Source organism: Peromyscus maniculatus, chromosome 20 (genome assembly GCF_049852395.1).
Source record: "Peromyscus maniculatus bairdii isolate BWxNUB_F1_BW_parent chromosome 20, HU_Pman_BW_mat_3.1, whole genome shotgun sequence".
NCBI lineage: Eukaryota > Metazoa > Chordata > Mammalia > Rodentia > Cricetidae > Peromyscus > Peromyscus maniculatus.
In genome coordinates this window covers 69,621,273-69,627,565 of record NC_134871.1, presented here as the reverse complement: position 1 = coordinate 69,627,565, position 6,293 = coordinate 69,621,273, and the positions used below count along the sequence as shown (strand labels likewise).

Here is a 6,293-nt window from a genome sequence, read left to right as displayed (position 1 = left end):
CTTTTCAAATACTTACCATAAATTTCAAATATTTGGTTTGGTTTGGTTGTTTTATTGAGACAGGGTCTCATGTAGCCCAGGCATGCCTTAAATTCATTATGTAGCCAAAACGGCTTATGATCCTCTTACCTCTGTCTCCTGGGTGTTGGGATCACTGGCTTGTGCCACCGTGCCTGGCTCACATATTCACTACTGAAGCCCCATGATTTTAACTTTCACCGTTTATTTTCCGTCCTCCTTTCCATTTGGCTTAAGCGTCTGCAGAACTGTTTATGGCCACGTCGTTCCATCCCAGGGTAGCGGCCCGAGCACGGGAGCACGGGGGTCAGTCCTCGGTGGCTGACCAGGCTCTCCTGTCTTCACTCAGGAACTTCGAGAGAAGCACAGAGGCCATCTACATCCCTTCAGACTAGTCTGCCACCTCCGGCTGAGCAGCAGTGAACTCAGGAGCTAGTGTGCTCTACTTGCCCTGAAATTCCTCCTTGGCCAGCCTTTTCAGTGTCTTCACATGCTGCTTGTAATGGTGGTGGCTGGCAGTGTCTCCCTCTGCCTTCCTGTTCTCTCAATTCTCCTCTCTGTTAGTCCCACCTATACTTCCTGCCTGGCCAATGGCCAATCAGTGTTTTATTTAAACAGAACGATATCCACAGCACTAATTATTGTTCCAAACATCGTATTCTAGGGCTGTAGTTCAGTGGTAGGGAGTGCTTGCCTGGCATACAGGAGGTCCTGGGCTCTTGAGTACATAACTGACAACAAAAAACTGCACTCACGTTCACTGATGCTTTTTTTTTTTTTTTTTTTTTTTTTTGGTTTTCCAAGACAGGATTCTTCTGTGTAGTTTTGGTGCCTGCCCTGGATCTCGCTCTGTAGACCAGGATGGCCTCGAACTCTCAGAGATCTGCCTGCCTCTGCCTCCCAAGTGCTGGGATTAAAGGTGAGCTACCACACCCAGCTCACTGATGCTTTTTACTTGGCACAGACACACACAGCTGTGCATGAGTACACATGCCGCCGCTGTGACTGAGTGAAAATGTCTGTCTCCAGAATGCAGGGACAGAAGGCATATGCCACCATGCCTGTCAAAAACAAAAACAAAACAAAACAAAACAAAACAGTTTGATGCCGGATGTGGACACACCTTTAATCCCAGCAGCTGAGAGATAGAGGCAGGAGGATCTCTGAGTTCGAGACCAGCCTGGTCTACAGGGTAAATTCCAGGAGAGCCAAGCCTACCCAGAGAAACCCTGTCTCAAAAAGCCAAACCAAACCAAAACAACAGTGTAAGTTTTGATAATGCTTTTTCCAATGATGTTTCATACGATCAAACTGTAAATGTTTGATTACGATTTGACTCAGCGAAGAAGATGCCTGCTTTCCTACCAAGAGAATACAGTTCAGGTCTGGGCGTCGGCTGACATTTTCATTTACGTTAATCATTAGACAAGAGTGAAACAATGAGAAAGTACATTAGAACTCATTCATTTGTCAATGACACAGCAATTCTTTGCAGAGTTACGGAGCAGCTCACCAGGACCTGCCCGGTTCCTTGGCTTCTCACAATGTGAAGGCTGCTGTGGCTGCTTTTCTACCCACTTCTGCTTCGTTGCATTTTCTCTGCCAGCCTGCTGCCGCCTTTCATAAGTTAAGCATGCAGCTGGGAATGCAGCTCAGCTGGGAGAGCGCTTGCTAACGCAAAGCCCTGAGTTTGATCCCCAGCACTGCATAAACTACAGCGAACGGGTGTGCCATGCCTAGAACCCCAGCACTTGTGAGGTGCAAGCAGGACGATCAGAAGGCCAAAGTCATCTCTGGCTACACGGTGAAGTTAAGGCTGGCATTAGGAGACCTTGTCCCTAAATAAGTAAATACTGCATCACAGCCATGTCCACTCTCTGCATGGTCTGTGGGCACTTTTGCGGTGAAAGATGTGTAACTATTACAGAGACTGTGTATTAAAAAACCTAAACCATTTACTAGTTGGCCTGATTTGTTTGTTTGAAACAGCGTTGTAGTGGGTAGCTGTTCTAGCCATGACCTTGAAGCACTGCCCCTAATGAAGTAGCAGGGAGCTGTTACACCTGCCTATGACCTTGAGGTACCTGCCCCTGAGGCGTGGCCACTCGAGGACCTTTAAACCTGGAATGTCCCTACACAGCATTCTCTCTTCTTCGCTTCCCAAGTTTCGAGATGCTGGAGACGGACCAGGCAAAAGAACAGCGTGGGACTGTGCCTCAGCCTTCCTGTACCACCGTGCAAAAATTCCTCTGTTCTGTATCGTGACTTTTCCTTCTCTAATAAATTCCTTTGCCCATTAAGCAGACTCCGTGGATTGCTAGCAATATCTTTACCCAATACAGTGTCTCACTATGTAGCCCTGGCTGGCCTGGAGCTCACTATGTGGACCAGGCTGGCCTCGGACTCACAGAGATCCACCTGGCTCTGCCTCCCAAGTGCTGGGATTAAAGGCGTGCGCCACCACTGGCCAGTTTAGTAGTTGGCTTTTTTACACAAAATATTTGCTGACACTTGGTCTGGAAAAGTTAAAAAATAAAAAATAAAGGAAGTCCTCCATATGGTATGTGTATGTATGTATGTATGTATGAATGTGTGTATGTGTGTGTATGGGTGTATGTGTATGGGTGTATGTTTGTGTGTGTGTGGGGTGTGTGTGTGTATATATTGGTGTGTGTGTGTGTGTGTGTGTGTGTGTGTGTGTATACCAGTACAGAAACGCCTTGCCACACATGCAGCAGTCCAAGGATGACTTGCAGACGTTGCTTCTCTGATTCCACCACGGGTCCCAGGATGGAACTCAGGCTGCCAGGTAAAAGTGCTTGCTTTTATCAGCTGAGCCATCTCATCGGCCCAAAATTTGATTCTTAAGAATGGCTGTAATAAGCCAGGGCGGTGGTGCCAAATGCCTTTAACCCCAGCACTCAGGAGACAGAGGCCAGTGGGGCTCTAAGTTCGAGGCCAGCCTGGTCTACAGAGCAGTGTCACAGGCCAGCCAGGGCTACACAGAGAAACCCTGTCTCAAGCAAACAAACAAAGAAACAAAAGAATGGTTAGACTAAAAGCTGGCTCATAAAATCCTATTAGGTTAGCATCAGCACAACAAATATAAGCCTCTGGTGGTGTCCCACAACCTATGCTTTCAAAGGACCCTGTGGGGATTGTTGATCTAGTAGGTAAGTGGCTGAAACAAGATTTAGATCCAACACCCCAACACAGGTTACATTTTGTAGACTTTTTGGTGGAGGACGGATTCCTTATTGGCTTGGCCTTGTGTTTTTATTAAGGGGTTCCATATGCAACAGAATCCATTTACTGAAGTACAATCCCATGCTCCCTTTAAAAGAATTTATTTTTATTTTATGTGTGTTGGTGTCTTGTCCACATGTATGTCTGTGTGACAGCGTCAGATCCCCTGGAACTGGAGTTACAGATAGTCGTGAGCTGCCATGTGGGTGCTGGGAATTGAACCCAGGTCCTCTGGAAGAACAGCCAGTACTCTTAACCGCTGGGTCATCTCTCCACACATCTGGCTCTTAACCACTGAGCACACCTAGGACACAGGAGGCCCTGGGGTCCGCTCAGTTTTGCTGGTCTTTCTTTTCTGTTTTGGTTTTTGTCAGGGTCTTAGCCTCCCGTGGTGTTTACAGCTTAGGGACCGAGCCTGGGCCTTGCGTATGCCGGGCTAACATCCATCGCTGAGCTATAGTCTCAGCTTATTCATGCTTCATAGCATTAAAGCAAAATAAGCAGGCCATTGGCCTAAGGTTATTTTTGTTCCAGAAAGTCCTTCTAACTGATTAATTCTGAATTGGGATAGCCATTCACAGACAGCCAACCGGTCAATGGTTATATAACTAGGGAGCTGCTGTGTGACCACAGCCAATAAGGCAGAGCCTAGCTGTAGCCAATATCATTACTTCCTTGTTCAGCTTATAAAGCTCATTTCCCAAGCTGTTAGAGCAGTTTGCTGCTTTCCTATTCAAAAACCCTCTTCTTATATAACCTTTTCAATGATTTATTTTTATGTGCATCGGGATTTTACCTGCATTTTTATCTGTGTGAGGGTGTTGAGTCCCCTGGAACTGGAGTTACAGACAGTTGTGAGCTGCCATGTGGGTGTTGGAAATTGAACTCAGGTTCTCTGGAAGAACAGCCAGTGCTCTTAACCGCTGAGCCATGTCTCCAGCCCCTTCAAGAAAACCTTTTAATGTTTGAATAAACTGTTAATTGTTCCTGGAGCTTTTCTTGAGTGCATTCATCCAGAAATGGGTCTAGGTTAGATATTTGAACGAAGAGGCTATTCTGTTGTTGGAATTGTTCATCTCCTTAAAACATATTCATCAACTGCCTTTTGTAGTTTATTATTATTATTATTGTTATTTGTTGTTAGATGGTCTCACTCAGGAACCCAGGCTGTCCAGGCAACCTTCCTACTTCAGACTTCCAGGTGCCAGAATGAAGGTCACGTGTCATTGTGTCCTTTGTCTTTAGGACTGTTACACAAATCTTTCTACCACTAGCCCTGATAACACTTAGCAATACTTACATGAAATGCTTCAGAATTCCTTTCGTTTGGTATTTTACTTTGGGAAAGGGTACGACCAAAGGGCATCATGTGGAGGAATGGGGCTGGAGAAAGAATCTGAGGGCTGGATGGCCAAACGCTATGCCTCCTCATGGTCTCTACAACCCCGAATATCCCAAGTGAAGGGACAGACACGCTCTAGCCGACACTGCTGAGAAGTTCGAGTCCACTCTTGGGAGTGTGCTACTTCTCTTACAAGCCTCTTTTTTTAAAAAAAGATTTGGGAGCCGGGCGGTGGTGGCGCACGCCTTTAATCCCAGCACTCGGGAGGCAGAGCCAGGCGGATCTCTGTGAGTTCGAGGCCAGCCTGGGCTACCAAGTGAGCTCCAGGAAAGGCGCAAAGCTACACAGAGAAACCCTGTCTCAAAAAACCAAAAAAAAAAAAAAAAAAAAAAAAAGATTTGTATTTGTCTTTATTAATACGTGTGTGTGCTCGCCCGCCCGCCCGCCCGCCAGAAGACAGTGTCAGATCCCCAGGAGCAGAAGTTACAGGCAGTTGTGAGCCAACAGCTCGAAGTGATCTTCAGCTGCACAGTGAGTTCCTGGCCAACCTCAGTTTAAGACCCAGCCCCGGTCTCAAAAAATAAAGGAAAACCTCCAATTGTTGCAAAAAAAAAAAAACAAAAAAAAAACAAAAAACAAAAACAAAAACAAAAACAAATCACAGCTCTTGGAGAATTTGGACACCATCTACTCTCTTCCGGCCCTTTCCTTCCAGGAGAGAACTCAGGTCCACCAAGGTGAGCTGACCGAATGCTAGCCCGAGCCAGGCCTCATTCGCAGCTCTGCAGCACAGGCCATGGCCTCTTGTAAAACACCTCTGCACCGGGAACTCCCCTGCAGTTGAACTTAGACCAGACTTCTGGGTGAGTCTCGGATTGCTGCAATCCCTAGTTGGAGAGCGGAGGTAGCGTGAGCCGGAGGGGCCACGCGGGAGCCACGCCTCCTGCATCGCCTCCGCTGCTAGGGCGACGCCGGCGGTCACGAGTCGAAGACGCCGCCGGGAGCGAGCACGCTCGCCCCGAAGCCGCTCGGGAGGCGGGAGGCGTGCGCGCCTCCGCAGCAGGGGGCGGGGCCGGGGCGGGGCCCCGAGCCGGACCGGGGCGTGGCCGCCGAGCTGTAGGTGCTGCAGCCCGGTGGCGACAGGTGCGCTGGGCAGAGCGCAGGGACGGTGGCCGTGCAACGCCGAGCGCCGACGGCTCTCTAGTCTGGTAAGAGCCTCCTCTCCCCTCATCCCCGGAGCCTGCGTGTGCTCGGGGACCCCGGCTGCGCTCCGCACTCTGTCCGCGCCTTCCGAGGCGGGGTGGAGCGGGAACGGGAGCCTCTCCCCCTGGGGTCGGCAATGGAGGAGCCTCCCACCCTCCGCTCGCCCTTCTGGGAAGTGCGCGGGGCTGAGCCTTCGCTGTCCCGCCCCATGGTCTCCCACGGGATGGAGGGAAAGTGGCGATTCATCAAAAATCAAGACTCCCTCTCAGGGAGATGATCATCCAGCAACCCTTTCCTTCTTGGATGCGGCTCTTCCCTCTCCGCTTTCCCTCCCTTCCATTCCTTCAGATGAACTCTGATGAAGACTTAACACCCTTCCGAGAAGTGTTGAGAACTTAGCAGCCCCTACTTGCTGTCCTTCTCACATCGCTCTCAGGTACTTGAGCTGGGACCCGTGGCTTCACTCACATCCGTAGGTGTTAAT

At 49.2% G+C, this 6,293-nt stretch overlaps 1 protein-coding gene across 4 annotated transcripts in view; it reads left to right on the top strand.

The window, feature by feature from the left end:
• The first annotated feature begins 5,688 nt into the window (after positions 1-5,688).
• Positions 5,689-6,293, top strand: part of Lima1 (LIM domain and actin binding 1) — a 103,797-nt gene continuing 103,192 nt past the window's right edge. Inside the window, exon 1 of one of the 4 annotated variants that reach the window (XM_076556747.1) lies at positions 5,689-5,814. The gene's annotated coding sequence lies outside the window, so the exon portion shown is untranslated. Of the gene's footprint in view, positions 5,815-5,908; positions 6,246-6,293 lie in introns of those variants that run through there. The other 3 variants (XM_076556751.1, XM_076556749.1, XM_076556750.1) reach the window with 3 other exon arrangements.